The 22,164-nt window shown below is 35.2% G+C and overlaps 2 long non-coding RNA genes across 2 annotated transcripts in view; one reads left to right on the plus strand and one right to left on the minus strand.

Annotated features, from left to right (window-relative positions):
• Positions 1-4,618, minus strand: part of LOC136043728 (uncharacterized) — a 47,378-nt gene extending 42,760 nt beyond the window's left edge. The window contains exon 1 of the long non-coding RNA XR_010621696.1: positions 4,489-4,618. This is a non-coding gene — a long non-coding RNA (uncharacterized LOC136043728). The remainder of the gene's footprint in view (positions 1-4,488) is intronic.
• Positions 4,619-4,628: 10 nt separating this feature from the next.
• LOC136043729 (uncharacterized) overlaps positions 4,629-22,164 on the plus strand; it is a 51,840-nt gene continuing 34,304 nt past the window's right edge. The window contains exon 1 of the long non-coding RNA XR_010621697.1: positions 4,629-4,740. This is a non-coding gene — a long non-coding RNA (uncharacterized LOC136043729). The remainder of the gene's footprint in view (positions 4,741-22,164) is intronic.

Genomic DNA, 22,164 nt, shown 5'->3' on the forward strand with positions numbered 1-22,164 from the left:
GCACTCTTATCTTTCTGGTACTCAGGCAGTTCGGTGAAAGTTAGACTGACAGGGACCTGAGCACACCGATTAGACTTGTTCAAGGTCTGCGTCAAGGATCTCTACTAAGCCGAATCCTATTTAATACCTTGACATCCAGAGTAACATAAAAGTTTCTGGAGGATTCAGCATCAATCTATGCGACCTCAGCCTGCTTTCGTATGCTGACGACATGCTCATGTCAAGCTGCAACCTAACTGGTTACAAAAGTATTGGTCCAAGGCTCAACGTACTACAACGCAGTTTGTGAAATGTTGTCCCTCAGCAAGCAAGCAGCATAGCAGTCGCCTTACATATGTGACGGTTTAGACAGAGAAATGCTTTAGACAAAGTTTTAAAAGGAGAACAGTGTGGATTTAGAAAAGGTAGAGGATCTGTCGACCACATTTTCACTCTTAGGTTAATAATTGAGAAATGCCTTAGTTGTCAAACACCTTTGGTCCTTAGTTCTACAGATTATGAGTAAGCGTTTGATTCTGTTGATAGAAGAGCTTTAGCAATGGTCTTATCCTTCTATGGTATACTAGACAAACACATTAAAGTGATTAGTGCTATGTAATAGGATAACACTGCTGTGGTTAAGGTAGGAAATGAGGTTAACAGCTGGTTTTGTACTAAATCAGGAATTACGCAGGGCTGTGTTCTATCCCCCTGCATGTGAATTATATTGATGGACTTTGTCTTAAGGAGCACGGGAAAAGCAATGGGAGACCGCGGAATCAAATGGGAAGGAAAAGCTCTCCTAGAATTAGATTGTGTTGATGATTTAAGTATCCTAGTTTAATCAATCAGCTGGGTACTCAGAAAAACCCGTAGATAATTTCTCTGGAAAATATCTATTAAATGTTTATCCACTTTTCGGAGCGCCCATGCTTCAGAGCCATATTTGACCACTGCCATCACTGTACCTTCCATCTTGGTGTGCAGATTTATCTTCCTATTCCTCCAAGCTTTTCTGACTGTGAAAAAACACCCTGATCCTTGGCTACTCTACTTGTAACATCTTCACTGCTCCCATAGTCTTTACTAATAATACTACCAAGGTAAATGCAACTGACCTCCTGATCAATCGTTTCTTTACCCAACGTGGCCTTTCTATCTTTACTTATTCCTAACCTTAGGAAATTAGTCTTCTTAACATTAATTTTCAAACCTATTCTAGCAACCTGAACTCACAAGACCTTTAAAAGTTCATTCATTTTGCTCATACCAAAATACGGTAAGCTTTTATCAAGCTTGTCGCACTAAACATAATAAAATTAAAGGGTAAATGACAATTCTGACAACATAATACACACATACAAATCTATGAAAAATAACACACTATGGAAACATACCGGTCACAAAACTACTTATACAAAAAAAAAAAAAAAATAGTCTCAAAACAGATTGTGATAAAACCTACTGGAAATCAATAGATGCCAAACTACTTTTATTTTAATCCAAAAATACGGTAAGTTATAATCTTGTCGCAACAAATAAATCAACAACTACAACAAACAGTGATAAATAATACTATAAAGGATTTAAAATGATTTAATGTGAAAATGTATTTCTGGTAGTGTTTTTTTGAGTGTTTTTGTATTATCTGTTAGAAAGGTTTCAGGTGGAAGGTCATTCCATGGCCTCCAGACACGGCTGTAAAATGAATGTTTGCCTATTTTCCTTTTTGAAAGTGAAGAGTATGATTTATGTGGATGATAACAAGTCCTATTGTCGTCATTGAATGTGAAGAACTGGGACGCGCTTTATTATATTACTCCTGAGTGAGAGGATTCAACCGTGAAGCAATGAGAAATAAAGTCTTATAATAAACACACTGCATTTTCCCAGTGTCCAAAAATTCCATTACCCTTAATATCATTGTTTTATTTAGCTTTTGCCAATGATAAAAACCATTGAAAGTGGTTTGCTTTAACACATTCGTAACAACATACCCAAAAACGCTATTTTCGACTTTTTGAAATGTGAGACTCCGCAAACATTAAAAGCCTTTGCTTAAAAAAAACGAGAAAAATATGTTGAAGTTTCTTTAAACTCATGTTTTTTGAAAATTTTGTTGCTATAGGGATCTTTGTAGAAAAAAAAAAACACCAAAAGAAATCAATACTGTTTGTTCTTAGAAGTCGTGAAATGTATGTGCCTTATATAATAGTTCATATTCTCCCTCTACTTTCTCTTGTGCAAATTTTTATACCAATTCTTATTTAGTCATTAAATTTTATTCAGCCAATTAAACTTATGGCGAGATATAGTTTTTTTTAGTTAAATTTTTTTAGTTTGAAATTTAATTTGATTTTAACTAAATTGTATTTTAATTTTTTTAGTTAAATTTGCAGTACCTATGCTGAGTTCACTATTTGTCATTTGCACAATGTCACGCTCGTTTATTCAATGTACTTCAAGTAAAAATACCAGGGGACAGAACTTTACTCATTGACAAGAAAAACATTTGATATATTATAAGATTCAAAGCTCTTTGTGTATTTATTCCCAATTATTCAAATTAATTTTACACTGTCAACAATCAAATTAATTTGTAGTATGCTTTATACAACTTTTAGCACAGACATTCATCTTCAGGAAAATTACTATAACTATTCCAAATATTTATGGTATCATTCGTAAGATATCAAATTATATTGTGTGATATATTATATGTGATATTATTAAAAAATGATATGTTGTCATCTTCCCAAAATTTAACCCCTAAACGAGTATTCCAACAGTCCAGACCTACATAGAGTGTTTTTTTTTTTACATCGAAAAATGGTAGTATGCCAATTTCCAGAAAGAATTATTGTGTGATTTTCGAGAAAAAAATTACCGATAAACAAATATATATTTAAACAATCATTATTTGTTTAATATATGTTAAATGTTATACACAAGCAGAAACATGTTAGTCGATAGTAATAATAATAATAATAAAAAAAAAAATTCTTGGTCGCTTTTTCTTTTTTGTTCTTTAGTCATTTATTTCTTTCGCTAGCTAGAGACCTAGGACCTATAGATGTGCCCCCTCCTTTACTCCCACTACCAAGAAATTATGCCAAATTTCTATCTTCTTTGGAAAAACACTTAGCTAATAGAAGGGGAAAACTTTTATGTGAACTGCAAAAGCATGTGCTGCTTAATTTGAATAATAGCATGTCTAATATCACCCTAGTTTGTCTTTACTTATTTTTTGTTAGTTCGTATTTTCGACAATTGTTTTTCTTTGAATGACTACATTTATTAAGTTGTTTATATATTTTGTATTTTTTCTTAGTATTGACATTAATTAACCGACCCTTTTACTTTTTAAGTTTTCGTGTACTTTTCACACTTTTTGTTTTTCATTGCATTGTTTGGTCAGTTAATTCACAATGTCGATTTACGACAACATCGATCTTTTTTTAATAAGGTCAATTTACAATGTCGATTTACGACAATATCGATCTTTTTTTAATAAGATCGATTTATGACAATATCTATCTTTTTTTAATAAGATCGATTTACAATGTCGATCTACGACAATATCGATCTTTTTTTTAACGAGATGTATTATTTGCTTCTAGTAGTTGTTTTGAAAAAAATTCATATCTTTTCAGATATGAAAACAGAATATACATACTATGGTCATTTACTGAAATGCTTGAAATGCTATTTTGGGCTTATGTAATTTCGGGAAAATTTGATTTTTATGAAAATTTCGATGTTTTTGCCTTTAATGAGTGTTAAATATTTCCCTCCCTTCCTCATGAATGTTTGATGTGTGCATCTAAGGTAGTAACTATACTCTTGTATTTACTTATTCAATTCAGATCGGTTTTAATAATACATGCTAATATATGCTAAATTAATTCCTACCAATCACCATTAATGTACTTTGGTATTTTATTTACTTTATTGCTAAGATAAATATCTTGGTATCGCCACAATTTGACGGGTAATTCTTGTCTAAGCTGCTAGTATTTGTTACATTAACAAAGATGACGAATTTGTTTTCTGATCTTTTATATTTAAGGTTTCATTTGCTCAAGTGTTTGTTTTTCTCTTTCCTTTTTCATGGTATAAACCCCCCCCCAACCCTAAATTTTAATGAATTTATCGGTAATTCTTATGCAAATTGTCCAATTAAATCTTTTTATATCATCAACCTCCTCCCCCCTCCGAAAAAATATCTTTGCATGGGCCTAGAAAATACTTTGTTATTTTGAATATATAACATATGAATATAATATTGTTATATATTTGTTATTTTGATTCTAAATATAGCCAAATTAATTCTTAAAATAAACCAAATTAAAATATAGCCAAAATAACTATAATTATATACAAGAGATTACGGACGAAAAAATTATATTTTTATTTATTGTTTGCCTAAGTTCTCTTTTTCCTGTTTCCTCTTTTACGGTAGGGACATATTCATTTGGAGTTTAATTGATAAATTAAACGAAAACTTACCAAGTTTGATTGTAATTCTAGTCCAAAGAAGGAGCGCCAGCGTAGCTGAGAGTTCAACTGAGAGATAGACGAGTGCAATCACCTCAATTGACAATTTCAAAACCAGTATTTTAAAGTCGTTGTAGTATGCGCCATGCGGTGGTTAAGCTCATGATGAAGCGCTGAGAGTTCAACGGGAAGGGAAATCGGGAGGGCAGTTGAACTCTCAGCTACGCTGGCGCTTCTTTTGGACTAGAATTACAATCAAACTTGGTAAGTTTTCGTTTAATTTATCAATTCTACTCCAAGAGGAGCGCCTTAGCTTCGCCTCGAGTTAAACTGAGATTTTAAAGTTCAGCATGAGCTAAACCAACACTAATGACCAATAATAGCCCTATTCAATAAAGAGGGAGCCGTACAAAATTTAATTTATAGTAAGATAATTCAAATATAACAGAATGCGATGAGTAATTTCAAAAGACAGTTAACTGTTTTCCACTTTCAATTGGTTTATTATATAACCTAGCAAACGTTTTGGCATTTGTCCAGCCTACATATCTTATGATTTGGTCCACATCAACTCCTCTTGCTTTAAGGTGGGACATTGAGGTAGACCGTGTGCTATGAGCACCATAAACACTGGTATCTATACCTGCAAGAAATAACACTTCTTTTATTCATCTAGAAATAGATGACTTAGACGCAGCGGTATAAGGCTTACGATATGTAAGAAAAAGTGCGTCGTATCTATTCAGGTATGACGTCATTCTAATATACCTAGCTAGGTGCGTCACCGGACAGAGGGGCGACTCTTGAAAAGGTCTAAATTTAACTACTGATTTGTGGTTTCCTGGTTTCGTTGTTTTTAATAACACATTAATTTGAAAATCAAAACTCCCATCGTCATTATGTATCATATTATTAAGTGACAAACTGGCCAAAAGCTGAACTCTTTCACAAGCCAATAGAATCAATAAAACTGCTAATTTTTGTGTTAGTGTCTTTAATTTAAGATTTTCGATATCCCAAGCTGGCAATCTAAATAGATCAAATACACATTTTACATCCCAAATACTAGAAATCTTGGGTAGACTAGGCTTTCTATTAAAGACACCTCTCATGAATTTCTTGGTGATGTGATTACTGCCTTACTGAAGGCTTGGTAAAATTGCGGATAAAGCACTCTTCACAGTATTAATAGCACTGTATCCAACACCTGAGTGAAACAGTTCCGTAAGAAAGGTTAAGTCTCCGGTACAGTTGCCTCCAAGGCCTGGATTGTGTTTCTTCCACAAAAGTCGATCCATTTTTCAATGTAAACCCTGTACTGGCGCTTAGTTGAATCCCGCCATCCATCCATGATAATATCGACTGTGGAAGGAGAATATCCCTAGTGGTGAAGCCCTTGCCGGAGACGACACAAGCCGCTAGGCGTAACGTTTTGGACAATGGATGTTGTAAGGTCAGTTTCTGTGGAAGAGACAAAGTAAAAGTATCATTTGGTAAAAGTATAGGAGTTTCTATTAAGAGCTTTAATAGTAAGGGATGCCAAACTTGTGTGGTCCAGTTTGGGAAAATCAAAATACCAGTTGCCTGATCTGTCTCTACCTTCTGAAGGGTCTTCAGAAGTAAGCTAAATGGGGGGGGGGAAGCATAAAAGAAATGAAGATCCCAACTCATTGCAAATGCATCTGCGAAAAAACATTCTGGATCTGGTTTCCAAGAAACAAATGGTTTAATCTGAAAATTTAATCTAGTTGCAAAGAGATCAATATCTATCGACTGACATACCAACGAATTCAAAATAATTAATATTCTAGAATCCAATTTCCATTCTTTTTCATTACCAAATTTTCGAGATGCTTTGTCAGCGACATTAGCAACTCCAGGCACATGCTCTGCAGATATCCACCCTTTACAAAATTCAAATTTTGTTCCTCCCATTTTAATGATATAAGCTACTGTGGTTATATTATCTAAACGCAGCCGGACATGAGTGCCCTTGATATCCCGAGCAAAACACTTTAATCCCAGATAAACAGCCTTCGTTTCTAAAACATTGATGTCAAATCCCTTCTCTTCTGAGGACCATTCACCTGTGGCTGTTCTCATGGAATATTCATCCACGAGTGCCCAGCCTAATTTGGATGCATCACTGCACAAATATGTCAATTGACCTAGGCTCAATTGCTTTAGAAGCATGATTGGCAATATTCAACCACCATTGCAATTCCGAAATTACATCGGATGTTAAAGTTAGCTTAGCTGCAAAATCACCCTTCGCGTGCTTTAGCGCTTGAGTTTTCAACGATTCCGCTTTCCGGTAATATAAAGGCCCTAATTCTACTGCTGGGAAGGTTGAAACAAGAACACCTAGAGTTTCGGCCAAATTTTGAATCGTAGTCGATTCTTGACGAAGAATTTTTGAAACTAATTCTAAAACCTTTTTAATTTTTCTTTCCGGCAGGAAAATACGCATTAATCGCGAATCTAGCGAAAAACCCAGAAATTCTATTCTTTGACTTGAAATGAGAACTGACTTCTCCGGGTGAATTACAAACCCCAGCTCTGACAGTAATGTCACTGTTTCCTAAACATTGTTTTGACAATCTAAAATGACCTTCCCATAAGAAAGGTATCGTCTAGATAAACAATTGACAAATAACCTTTTCGTCGAAGAAGGGAGAAAACAGATTTCATAAGTTTCGTAAGAACCCTTGGGGCAGATGATAAGCCGTTTGGCATAGATGTGAAAGCATAACAACAATCTAATTCAAAACAAAGCCACATTTGATCATCAAAATCAACAGGGCATGAATAATAAAAATCGACAAGTTCAACAGAGGCCATATAACAATTTTTTTGTCATTAAAAGAACCGCAGACTGAACACTTTCCATTTTAAAATGGTAATATTTAATGCTTTCGTTTGGTTTTTTAAGATTTAGAATAAACCGAGAAGACCCATCTTTCTTTGGGACCGTAAAAACGGGAGAAACACAACGTATGTCTTTTATTCTGAACTCGGGTACTTTAATGATAACTCCTTTATGCAACAAAATATCAACTTCTTTTCGTATAGCCTGCATTTCTTCAGACGTAAAACTTTTGTTTTTTGTTACCAAAGCTTTTAATGGTCTTTTCTCGAATTCAATCTTATAGCCTGAAGCCACAATATTCAAAATATTCAAATCACTTGTTATTGACTGCCATTTTGAGATAAAGTTACTAATTCTTCCTGATTTAAAATTATCAACCAAATGTTTTGACTGCCTATTGAAATTTACAACAAAATCATAAAAATCAAGGCCAGAGTATGTCAAATGGTACATACCAGCTATTTGCGATTCCTTTTCTGAAAGTTCTGCAATTTCGACCTCTCCTGATGGTCCTGGTTCTGCTGTTTTGCGATTAACTGGACGGGGAGCCTCGTTCTGCCGTCGGTGATAACGGTAGGCCCCCCTGGCACGTTTTTTGGTCTTCCAAATGTTTTTTTTCAAATCCGCCACGGATTTGGCTTTGGACGTTGTTTTGGCAACATCTTTGCCAAAAAGAAGCTCCGTGACTTTGACTTCGGGAGCGCATAAAGCAGATGCTACCATGGGATCTGGGCTCACCTCAAATTTCATCGCATGGCGTCTTTTTAGACTTAAATCATAAGTGGTGAGGCCAAGCATGTGAACTGCATCTGTTAGGTTTTTAACAACCTTTTCTTTGATATGCTCATTTTTGAGCTCAAGAATATCATTTACTGCCTCTAAGACACAATAGGTTGAGTGAACAATTGTCCGCTGCACTTAAAGTGCCTTAGCATCCCTCTGCTTAGCACGTGCTGAGAGAGTAGCCCAAATTTCACTATTTACCTTGGGAACAACAATTTTATCTGTATTCGAAGGCCTAGGGTGGCGCTCAAATAAATCTTTTAGCTTCCCTATTTCCAAAGGCTCGGAGAAAGCTCTATTTGCAACTTTGGCAAGTTTTTTTTTATGGATCTTGGGACCCTCTTTGTTACCAAAACGTTCTTCAGAATTCTTTTTGAATAGAGTCATTTGACGCGTTTTCTTTTAATCTTTTACCTTTTCGCATTTCCGGAGAAGCCTTCCGCTTTCTGTCATGGATTTTTTTGGGCTCACAGAGCCAGTTCTTATGGTTCTAGAACCTATTTGTGGGCTCCGAGAGCTAGATTTGTCGTTCCTAGAACTAATTTCAGGGCTCCGAGAGCCATATCGAGCATGAGTTTGAAACTCTGGGCTCCGAGAGCCATTATTTGTTCTATGATCACTATCACTCTCACTTGAGAGTATTCTGCGACGCGAATGAGCTTTATATCGCCTTCCAAGTTCATAATCTTCATCAACTAAACTGTCCAACAATCCAATCACTATTTCACTGTCACTCATTATTTAATTTGGTCTGTATCAAAGCGAATGCGAACGTCAACTAGTTTTGAATTGGTCAATTGAGGCGATTGCACTCGTCTATCTCTCAGTTTAACTCGAGGCGAAGCTAAGGCGCTCCTTTTGGAGTAGAATAAAATTTTCAATAAAAATTATTTCTTTTAAAGTTTTAATTTGACGAGCTTAAATTAAAACTTCAATTAAAGTTTTAATAAATACTTTCAAGTTTGTTAAATTCTTATCGAAATGAATGTTTGGTTTCATGAAGATCTTTGTACATATCTGAGATCTTACGAGCTAGTAATAATAAGTAAAATATTGAAATAAATAATGTAATATTAAGCAAAATTAGCAATAATGAAATGCTTGTCAATTATTACAACTAATGCCACTAACGACCCATCTGAGGCCAACACAGCTACGCACACTTCTCCTACACTCCAATCTTTTCGAAGCTTCTTTCTATTCCTTTCAAAAAGCTTGAATTGCCGGCATATAGACAATTTCAATTATGAATTACACGTTTTGTGTTACACTATTTCACAGTTACACCGTTCTTATTTTTCAAAATAATTTCTTTGCTATAAAATATTTTCAATGTTCATTGGCTGTAATCTGTAAACTAAAATGAATCTCTATAATAAAATCTCTATAATATCGATATCTCTATAATATCTATAGATATTATAGAATTATACGAGAACAAGATATTATAGAATTAGATTAGATAAGAATAAGATATTATAGATATTATATAATATCCATATATTATAGAATATAATATCTAAAATAAAATTATGAAAATACGTGTTTGGTGCATAGTTTTAAACCTCCTCCCCCTCTCTTCCCAAATATCTTTCCGTAACATAAAGATGACATAATGGTGTCAAAAAGATGGCCTCATCTGAGGCCAACACAGCTACGCATACTTCTCCACCACCCCATTCTTTTCAAAGCTCCTCTAAACTCAATAGATAAAGCTTCTGTTGCTGGTATATATACAATGTCAATTATGAATTACATGTTTGGTGTTACACCATCACAGTTACAACGTTACACCATTCTTAGTTTTCAAAATAATTTATTTGCTCTAAGAAATGTTCAATGTTCATTGGCTGTAACCTATAAACCAAAATGACTCTCTCAACTCCCTCTCCCCTTATTTTTCTTAATAGCTTGCCCTTATTGATTTTGATAATATCTTCTCATAATCTCCTTCTCCTCCTAAATGGATCATTAGACCGATTTGTGATAGAAGCTTTTAAAAAGTTAGTCCCAAGTTCTCTAAATTTTTGTGAGAGTTCCTTCAGGTCACTCTTGCAACTCGGATAGAGTCAAGGTAATCAAATATAAGGCCGTATCCAGGTGAGGGGTCCAGGGTTTAAACCCCCTCTCTAATCTTAAAAAAGTTTCTTCTTGTCTTCTTGGTCTTCTGCCATAGAGGGTCATTTGTGCTCTAAGCACTTCAAACAAGGCTTTGTGTATATCATTTCTAAAATGATAAAGTAGTTTCCGAGTTGGAATAAAATTGATCTGTTTCAAAGTCGTAAATTATAAACACTTTTAAATATATAGTACCAATTGACATAGTAAATTAAATGAAGCAAAATAAGTATGGTAATAATAGTATAGTAACAATATATTAATAAGTATAGTAATAATAGTAGTCGTATACCATATAAAGCTCAGTGCCCCTTCGAAATCCTGAAAATTGTATAATTTTTATTCCTATAAATTCTTCTATCCTTCATAAAATTTCCATGTTTTTAGTTTTTTGTTAAATTTTAATTGAAATTGTGGACTTTCCAGTTTGAATGAATGAATGAATTAACTTTATTACCCGTAAAAGTATAAAAAAACACAAAGCACGGAGTATTATAAAAAAACAAAACAAAAATGATAAACAGCGAAGAAAAAAAAATTCAAACTAACAAAAGACAACATGGACTAATTAACCAGTATTAATATGAAAAAAAGGCTGCAGAGGGTCATAAACGTGAATGAAGTTGATAGTCTTTTTACATAAATCATCACTGGAAGACTGAATCCGAGAAGGCACATCAATTAAACCAAATGGAGCATTTATTTTTTTGTTTCGGAGCCATCTAGGAAGCCGGAGGAGGAATTTGCAATATCTGAAATAAGTCGTACGCAGAGCATGTCGATCTTTATTACGAAACAGATGAGCCATGCCTGATAAAAACAAAAGCACAGGGGCGCAATAAGCGTTATAAATCATGCACAAACCATTGCGGTTGTAACGGCTTTTGTTTGGGGATATTTTTCTGTAAGCGACGTGTAGGTTTTTCACGGCTTGATTCACTAGGGATGAACAGGTAGTGGAAAGTGTTGGGCCGAAACACAGACCAAGCCAACTAACTAAAGAAGAACATGGTAGAAGTGCAGTCCCAGCAACGAATGGAGCGACCGCATGAGGGCTATTAAAACAAATGAACTCTCATTTAGACGTATTAACTGACAGTCCAATCTTAGATAGTTCATTGGTTAATATAGTAAAATTAGAAAGCAATCCACGGCGAGTCCGAGCAACAAGAAGAACGTCATCTGCATATGCAATAGAAGACAAACCAGTATTACCGTAAAAAACAGAATTTCTAAGGGGACGCAGGCACGATGGAAGCACGCATTTGAATATGCTAGGAGACAATACGGCACCTTGCCGAACTCCCTTATTAATTTTTACCGGGTCAGATATTTGGCCATTCCAGGTAACTGAATTTTAGACAGGAAACAGGAAAAAGAGAACTTAGGCAAATGATACAATAAATAAAAATATAATTTTTTCGTCCGTAATCTCTTGTATATTTTGGCTATATTTTAATTTGGTTTATTTTAAGATTTAATTTGGCTATATTTAGAATCAAAATAACAAATATATTACAATATTATATTCATGCTAGCTCGCGCCCCCCAAGCACCCCCCCCCCTGCGCACGTAAGTCGTTACGTGCCATATTAGTTACACGCCATTGTAGTTGTGTCCCTGTGTCCCACCTGTGAATATATATATATATATATATATATATATATATATATATATATATATATATATATATATATATATATATATATATATATATATAAGTTTTTAACTACGTAAAACTTGCGAATCGCTTGTCCCATTGTCTGTGCATATAAATAGATTGTCAGGTTTACCGACTCTTGAACATGCAACATATAATTGTGCTTGGAAAAACAATCCGTATTCAGATCTATACCTCATGATTCTAATGATTGCCCTTGAGCTTTGTTGATGGTGATTGCTAATTGACCATTCCCTGTGTCGCCGTCGTCATTTATATATACCCCTGTGCCCCCCGGCGTCCCCGTTGTAGTTGTGTCCCTGCATCCCGGTCGTCATTTATATTCCCTGTGTCCCGGTCGTCATTTGTGTCCCGGTGTCCCTGTCTGTAATTTCTCTTTGAGTGTCCCGGTCGTCATTTATATTCCTTGTGTCCCGGTGTCCCGGTCGTCATTTGTGTCCCGGTGTCCCGGTCTGTATATACATTCGTTTTTGAATTGGTCTTTTTTTTAGTTTTTAGTGTTTTACCTTTTTTTTAGTTTTTAATGATTGCCCTTGAGCTTTGTTGATGGTGATTGCTAATCGAACATTCCCTGTGTCCCGTCGTCATTTATATATCCCCCTTTGCCCCCCGACGTCCTTGTTGTAGTTGTGTCCCTGTGTCCCGGTCGTCATTTATATTCCCTGTGTCCCGGTCGTCATTTGTGTCCCGGTGTCCCGGTTTGTATAAACATTCGTTTTTGAATTGGTATATGATGAAATAAATTTTTGTGTTTTTCCCCTATTTTTCTTTTTAGTTTTTTTTTGGTTTTTACTTTTTTTAGTTTTTTTAGTTTTTTTTCTTTTTTCTTTTTAGTTTTTATTTTGTAGTTTTTACCTTTTTAGTTTTTTTATTTTTATTTTTTTAGTTTTGGTTTTCTCCTTTATTTTTCAGTTTTTTTCCTTTTTTTATTTTTTTTTCTTTTTTAGTTTTTTTAGTTTTTTAGCTTTTTTATTAGTTTTTAGTTTTTTTCTTTTTATTTTTTGTAGGTTTTACCTTTTTTTTAGTTTTTTTTAGTTTTTTACTTATGTCCTGGTCGTCATTTATACTCCCTGTGTCCCGGTCGTCATTTGTGTCCCGGTGCTTTGTTGATGGTGATTGCTAATCGAACATTCCTTGTGTCCCGGTCGCTTTCTCTTTGAGTGTTCCGGTCGTCATTTATATTCCCTATGTCCCGGTGTCCCGGTCCTCATTTGTGTCCCGATGTCCCGGTCTGTAATTTCGTCAGTCGAAAACATGACGTCAGTCGACACACAAACATGACGTCACTCGAGAGACACACACAGACAACTTATTTTTATATATATAGATGTCATATATTCAAAATAACAAAGCATTTTCTAGGCCCAAGCAAAGATCTTTTTTCGAAAGGGGGGGGGGGTTGATGATATAAAAAAAAATTAATTGGACAATTTTTATATGAATAACCGATAAATTCATGAAAATTTTGAGTTGGGGGGGCTTTATACCATGAAAAAGGAAAGAAAAAACTAACACTTGAGCAAATGAAGCCTTAAATAAAAAAGATCAGAAAACAAATTCGTCATCTTTGTTAATGTAACAAATACTAGCAGCTTAGACAAGAATTACCCGTCAAATTGTGGCGATACCAAGAGCAATAAAGTAAATAAAATACCAAAGTACATGAATGGTGATTGGTAGGAATTAATTTAGCATATATTAGCATGTATTATTAAAACCGATCTGAATTGAATAATTAAATACAAGAGTATAGTTGCTACCTTAGATGCACACATCAAACATTCACAAGGAAGGGAGGGAGAGATTTAACACTCATTAAAGGCAAAAACATCGAAATTTTCATAAAAATCTAATTTTCCCGAAAATACATAAGCCCAAAATATCATTTCAAGCATTTCAGTAAATAACCATAGTATGTACATTCTGTTTTCATATCTGAAAAGATATGACTTTTTTTCAAAACCATTACTAGAAGCAAATAATACATCTCATAAAAAAAGATCGATATTGTCGTAGATCGACATTGTAAATAGATCTTATTAAAAAAGATAGAAATTGTCATAAATCGATCTTATTAAAAAATATCGATATTGTCGTAAATCGACATTGTAAATTGATCTTATTAAAAAAAAGATCGATGTTGTCGTAAATCGACATTGTGAATTAACTGACCAAACAATGCAATGAAAAACAAAAAGTGTAAAAAGTACACGAAAACTTAAAAAGTAAAAGGGCCGGTTAATTAATGTCAACACTAAGAAAAAACTACAAAATATATAAACAACTTAATAAATGTACAAAGTCATTCAAAGAAAAATAATTGTCGAAAATACGAACTAACAAAAAATAAGAGAGCGTATGGATTTAAAAGGGCAGTAAAGACAAACTAGGGTGATATTAGAAATGCTATTATTCAAATTAAGCAGCACATGCTTTTGCAGTTCACACAAAAGCTTGCCCCTTCTATTAGCTAAGTGTTTTTCCAAAGAAGATAGAAATTCGGCAAAATCTCTTGGTAATCGGGGAACAGGAGGGGGCACATCTATAGGTCCTGGGTCTCTAGCTAGCGAAAGAAATAAATGACTAAAGAACAAAAAAGAAAAAGCGACTAAGAATTGTTTTTTGTTTTTTTTTATTATTAACTAGCTGTTGGGGTGGCGCTTCGCGCCACCCCAACACCTAGTTGGTGGGGCGCTTTGCGCCCCCCCAAGCCCCCCCGCGCGCGTAAGTCGTTACGTGCCATATTAGTTACGTGCCATTGTAGTTGTGTCCCTGTGTCCCACCTGTGAATATAGATAGATTTATATATGTGTTTCAAACTACGTAAAAATTGCGAATATACAACATTCTTGGCTTTCCCACTACTGGGAGCTTTCCGTTTCCAATTGCCAGCAATTGATCTGAAAATGTTTGACCAGAGTCATCGTTTTGCAATCGGACACGCATATTTGTAGTTAATTTTAATATTTTTACGTGTGCCCATAAATTAGAATTTTTCAGGCAAGCATTCATTTCGTCTGCAGGAGTTAAACTACGTAAAAATTGCGAATATACAACATTCTTGACTTTCCCATTGTCTGTGCATATACAAAGCCGTATGTACTAATAATGACGTCATATGCAAACGCTCTTTTTACAAACAAACAAACATGCATACACACAACTCGTTTTTATATAGATAGATAGATAGATAGATACAATACAAATTAACTGCGTAAAACTTGCGAATATACAACATTCTTCGCTGTCCAATTGTCGCTGCATATAAATAGATTGTCAGGTTTACCGACCCTCGAACATGCAACGTACAATTGTCCATGGGAAAAACAATCAGTATTAAGATCTATACCACATTTTTCTAATGATTGACCTTGAGCTTTGTTAATGGTGATTGCAAATGCTAATCGAATTGGGAATTGCAATCTTTTAAATTGAAAAGGCAGATCCGTTGGAATCATGGGAATGCGAGGAATAAGAACAGCCTCACCCTCAAAAGGCCCTGTCAAGATTGTGGCCTCTATTAGGTTTTCCATTGTTTTTTTTTTACGGCAAGTCGCGTGCCATTGCAAAGCTTTGGTGGGTTGATATTTCTTAAAAGCATTATTGGTACGCCTATTTTTAGTTGTACCACGTGTGGTGGAAACCCTGAAAGATCTATGGAATTTAAAAATTCAGATGGATAATTAACCGCTTCATTTGGTTCCAAAACTGTGTCGACTGACTTGTAAAGGACTGCCTGGTCTAGAATCTTGGTCAAAACAATATTGTTGATTTCGTGGATGTCTATATTTTTGGGTGCGAGAATCGCTCTTTCACATAGCCATTTATTATTTTTATAATTTTTTAGAATATTCGGAAATACTTTTTCAACCAATTCATTTTTGGACGTCACTAAATTACAGAAATCAGCAGGTAGTTGTATACGTCTTGAAATTGAGTCTACTGGGAGCTTTCCGTTTCCAATTGCCAGCAATTGATCTGAAAATGTTTGACCAGAGTCATCGTTTTGCAATCGGACACGCATATTTGTAGTTAATTTTAATATTTTTACGTGTGCCCATAAATTAGAATTTTTCAGGCAAGCATTCATTTCGTCTGCAGGAGTTGATCTAGGTATTATAGGTAATGTTTGCCTGAAATCTCTCGCAAGCAATATTAATGTGCTGCCAAAGGGTTTCGACTTGCCTCTCAAATCTTTCAAGCATTGATCCAGAGCCTCGAGCGATTTTTTGTGTGCCATTGTGCACTCATCCCAAATAATAAGTTTGCATTGCTGCAATACTTTACCCATCCCAGATGATTTGGAAATATTGCACGTGGGAGTTTCTGTAGAATGCAAATTGAGAGGAAATTTCAAAGCGGAATGAGCAGTTCTTCCACCAGGCAGCAATGTTGCGGCTATTCCGGACGACGCAATTGCCAACGCTATATCATTTTTTGATCAAATTGATGCCAGAATCAGTTTTATCACAAACGTTTTACCAGTACCTCCTGGCGCATCCAAAAAGAAAATTTCTCCAACGTTGTTATCGACACAATGCATTATCGTATCATAAATGTCTTTTTGTTCCGACGTTAACTTGGAAATGTTATTTTGTACATACGACAATAGATCACTCGTACTGTAACTTTGTTCACGATCCAATTCTACACATGTCGAAACAGCAGCGATACGGTTAGGTGAAGGCATTCCCAAATCCTGAAGAGGTTTGTTTGCCATACGTACGCACAAATCTTCTATAATAACTAAAGTGTAGTTATAAATTTCTGATGTAAAATCAAAAGTCATATCTGACGTCTCTAACTGTTTTCGATGGAGTATATCTTCGGACATTTTTGACTTATATTTTTCCCATAACTCTGTAGGAGCTGATGGAGAGCAAGTTGTTAAAATGATGCGAAACAATGCACGAATTTGACTTGGGGTTGACGTTTCGCACGCGTCATTGATGCAGTTATCCCAGTGTTGGTCATTCTTCAATAAATTCAGAGCTTGGCATGCACTACGGTAAGTGTCATGTATAGTACCGTTTACAGTTCTCAAATACTCAAAGGATGTCGGACCGGGTACATTCACCAAAAGCAGGCGTAGAAAGAAGCATTCATGTTGATTGGGGTGAACGGTGTAGAGTCTTCCTATCGTGGTATCTTTAAAGATGGTAGGTTGGCCGTCGACTGACTGGCTTCACTATGAAATACATATCGCCGAACTTTTGTTTTTTTAACTAAAATCTGGTAGGCATTGATGACCTTATCCAAGTCAAAATCCCAAACCCAATCATCATCGCTATCATTTTCAGTTTTGATATGTTTTGACTCTCGCTGTCCAGGTGGATCTTCATCTAACTGCGCGGTTTTGCGTTCTTTAGCCTCAAGCCTGTTTCCTTGCTGTTCTTTTGATTCCTCGGCACGCTTTCTTTTCTGACTTTCTCTATCAGCTGCAAGTTTTTTGGCATAGACTCTTTGAGCATCCTTCGGCTTTTGCCATTGTAAGTTCATCAGTCATTGTAAACTTAAACATTAATAGATTTCTACGTGAACATATGTCTTAAATATCTTGAATGACGTCACCGTCAAAGCAAAAATGACGACAACTAATTTCATGACGTCAGTCAACACAGAAACATGACGTCACCTGATCCACAGACAGACACACAGACAGACAACTTATTTTTATATATATAGATATCGACTAACATGTTTCTGCTTATGCATAACATTTAACTTATATTGAACAAATAATGATTGCTTAAATATATATTTATTTATCGGTAATTTTTTCTTGAAAATCACACTATAATTCTTTCTGGAAATTGGCATACTACCATTTTTCGATGTAAAAAAAACCGCTCTATGTAGGTCTGGACTTTTGGAATACTCGTTTGGGGGTTCAATTTTGGAAAGATGACATCATATCATTTTTTAATAATATCACATATAATATATCACACAATATAATTTGATATCTTACGAATGATACCATAAATATTTGGAATAGTTATAGTAATTTTCCTGAAGATGAATGTCTGTGCTAAAAGTTTTATAAAGCATGCTACAAATTAATTTGATTGTCGAAAGTGTAAAATTAATTTGAATAATTGGTAATAAATACACAAAGAGCTTTGAATCTTATAATATATCAAATGTTTTTCTTGTCAATGAGTAAAGTTCTGTCCCCTGGCATTTTTACTTTAAGTACATTCAATAAACGAGCGTGACATTGTGCAAATGACAAATAGTGAACTCAGCATAGGTACTTCAAATTTAACTAAAAAAAATTAACACACACATTTCAAAAAGTCGAAAATAGCGTTTTTGGGTATGTTGTTACGAATGTGTTAAAGCAAACCACTTTCAATGGTTTTTATCATTGCCAAAAGCTAAATAAAACAATGAGCTTAAGGGTAATGGAATTTTTGGACACTCGGAAAATCCAATGTGTTTATTATAAGACTTTTTTTTTCTCATTGCTTCATGGTTGAATCCTCTCACTCAGGAGTAATATAATAATAAGCGTCCCAGTTCTTCACACTCAATGACAACAATAGGACTTGGTATCACCCACATAAATTATACTCTTCACTTTCAAAAAGGAAAATAGGCCAACATTCATTTTACAGCCGTGTCTGGAAGCCATGGAATGACCTTCCACCTGAAACCTTTCTAACAGATAATACAAAAACACTCAAAACAACACTACCAGAAATACATTTTCACATTAAATCATTTAAATCCTTTATAGTATTATTTATCACTGTTTGTTGTAGTTGTTGATTTATTTGTTGCGACAAGATTATAACTTACCGTATTTTTGGATTAAAATAAAAGTAGTTTGGCATCTATTGATTTCAGGTAGGTTTTATCACAATCTGTTTTGAGACTATTTTTTTTTTTTTGTATAAGTAGTTTTGTGACCGGTATGTTTCCATAGTGTGTTATTTTTCATAGATTTGTATGTGTGTATTATGTTGTCAGAATTGTCATTTGCTCTTTAATTTTATTATGTTTAGTGCGACAAGCTTGATAAAAGCTTACCGTATTTTGGTATGAGCAAAATGAATGAACTTTGAAAGGTCTTGTGAGTTCAGGTTGCTAAAATAGGTTTGAAAATTAATGTTAAGAAGACTAATTTCCTAAGGTTAGGAATAAGTAAAGATGGAAAGGTAACACTGGGTAAAGAAACGATTGATCAGGAGGTCAGTTGCATTTACCTGGGTAGTGTGTTAGTAAGGACTATGGGAGCAGTGAAGATGTTAAAAGTAGAGTAGCCAAGGATCAGGGTGTTTTTTCACAGTCAGAAAAGCTTGGAGGAATAGGAAGATAAATCTGCACACCAAGATGGAAGGTACAGTGATGACAGTGGTCAAATATGGCTCTGAAGCATGGACGCTCCGAAAAGCGGATAAACATTTAATAAATATTTTCCAGAGAAATTATCTACGGGTTTTTCTGAGTACCCAGCTGACTGATTAAACAAGGATACTTAAATCATCAACACAATCTAATTCTAGGAGAGCTTTTCCTTCCCATTTGATTCCACGGTCTCCCTTTGCTTTTCCCGTGCTCCTTAAGACAAAGTCCATCAAAATAATTCACATGCAGGGGGATAGAACACAACCGTGCTTAGTTCCTGATTTAATACAAAATCAGCTGCTAAACTCATTTCTTACCTTAACCACAGCAGTGTCATTCTCGTACATAGCACTAATCACTTTAATATGTTTGTCTAGTATACCATAGAAGGATAAGACCATTGCTAAAGCTCTTCTATCAACATAATCAAACGCTTGCTCATAATCTATGAAACTAAGAACCAAAGGTGTTTGACAACTAAGGCATTTCTCAATTATTAACCTAAGAGTGACAAATGTGGTCGACACATCTTCTACATTTTCTAAATCCGCACAGTCTCCTTTTAAAACTTTGTCTAACGTATTTCTCTGTCTAAACCGTCACATATGTAGGGCGACTGCCAAAATGAAAAATGTCGAAACGAAAAAAATTAAAAACAACAGCATTCAAAGTTTAGCCTTCACTTTACTGCTTTAGAATTGTTGCCATGACAGCATTTTTATGTTTATACACTAACTGTAAAAATCGCTGGTAAGCGTTAGAATAATCTTCATTAGCATCACTGAAATCACATTTAAAATGTTTTTGTTGATATTTCAATCCATTTACTCTCATTTCAATTCTATTAGTGTTCACATGGTAAATACCTTGTTTTTTGTCGTATGAATGTTATCTTTTCATATTTTTGTCTCACAGGCACAATTTTAGTTGCATTATAGTGTTTACTGACTACTCTCCATGTTAATTCTTTATCTGTTTTATTATTACTTTTAAGTATTATAAGCTTCCCGTATTAATTCAGATGAGCTGTTCTTTCCTAATCTAGCTTTTAATTGTTCCGCCTTCTTCGTTAATCCAGCTTCTAATTGAGTCGCTCTTGGTAAATTGAGATGTAATATTGGTAACATCCATGATAAATGCATTACATATACTTTAAAATTTTGAGACAATACCACAAAAAGACAAATTATTCTTCTTTTTGGTGTGATTCACGCAGTTTTTATTTTTATTTTATAGAATCAAACTTAATTGGTCTTTACAACATTTTTATCCGTCCGTAAAATTATCATATGAAAATCATAATTTTAATGTGCTCTTAAAAGTAATCCTGCTCTTTGGCTCCAGTTTGTTATTGCAACAGAAATTGATCAAAATTGTTCTTCAGTAAAGATATATTTGTTAATATATCTTTTACAAAAAAGGAAAACTGATAAAACATACTTTCATTAGATTTTCGAAAAGTACTGATAAGTGGACCAACTTTATGATGTCACTACCAAGAAAGAAGTAAGGAAAACACCCCAGGTCCTTTGCAATGAGAAAACTATTAAAGCTCATAAGATAAAACTATACTCATCAAGAAAACGGTAACAACTAGCTTATTAACCGGAAGTGCATTAAGGGTAGTGTAATCGAGTTCTAATCAAATATTCCCTGTGTCCCCGTCGTCATTTATATACCCCCCTGTGCCCTTCCGGCGTCCCCGTTGTACTTGTGTCCCGGTCGTCAGTTGTGTCCCGATGTCTCGGTCTGTAATTTCTCTTCGAGTGTCCCGATCGTCATTTATATTCCCTGTGTCCCGGTCTTCATTTCTGTCCCGGCCCGGTCGTTATTTGTGTCCCGGTCTGTAATTTCTCTTTGAATGTCCTGGTCGTCATTTATATTCCTTTTGTCCGGGGTGTCCCGGTGTCCCGGTCTGTAACGTCATAAAGTCTTCAATGGCTATTGTAGTGCAGCCAGTTGAGGAAGCTTAACTTTTCCTGAGGCGCAACACATTCCCATTGTTTCACCATTAAATTTCAAGGCCTTGTAATAGGGACAAATTTTAGACATAGTCCCGATTTGAATACATCTACTCAAGCTATAATCATTGATTGGGCTGTCTCTACCTGAATGCTATGTTAGACGATAATTTTTGCGTTACTCTTGTGATTCCTCGGCACGCTTTCTTTTGGCATTATCTCTTTTAATCGCAAGCCAGTTTTCACGTTGTTCTTGTGGTTTCTCGGCATGCTTTCTTTTGGCATTATCTCTTTGAGCCGCAAGCCTGTTTTCACGTTGTTCTTGTGATTCCTCGGCATGATTTTTTCGGTAATTTCTCTTTGAACCTCAAGCCTGTTTTCACGTTGTTCTTGTGATTCCTTGGCATACTTATATATCCCCCCAGTGCCCTTCCGGCGTCCCCGTTGTAGTTGTGTCTCTGTGTCCCGGTCGTCATTTGTGTCCCAAACACAGGACACAGGGAAGTTTAACTTTTCCTGAGGCGCAACACATTCCCATTGTTTCATCATTAAATTTCAAGGCCTTGCAATAGGGACAAAATTTAGACATAGTCCCGATTTGAACACATCTTCCCAAGCTATAATCATCGACTGGGCCGTACCTGAATTCCAGGCGATAATCTTAGGTTGCTCTTGTGATTCCTCGGCACGCTTTCTTTTGGCATTATCTCTTCGAGCCTCAAGCCTGTTTTCACGTTGTTCTTGTGATTCCTCGGCACGATTTTTTTTGGCAATTTTGTCTTTTAGCCGCGACCCTGTTTTCACGTTGTTCTTGTGATTCCTCGGCACGATTATTTTTGGTAATTTCTCTTTGAGACGCAAGCGTGTTTTCACGCTGTTCTTGTGATTCCTGGGCACGCTTTCTTTTCTTACTTTCTCTATTA

This window comes from Artemia franciscana, unplaced genomic scaffold (assembly GCF_032884065.1).
Source record: "Artemia franciscana unplaced genomic scaffold, ASM3288406v1 Scaffold_883, whole genome shotgun sequence".
Taxonomy (NCBI): domain Eukaryota; kingdom Metazoa; phylum Arthropoda; class Branchiopoda; order Anostraca; family Artemiidae; genus Artemia; species Artemia franciscana.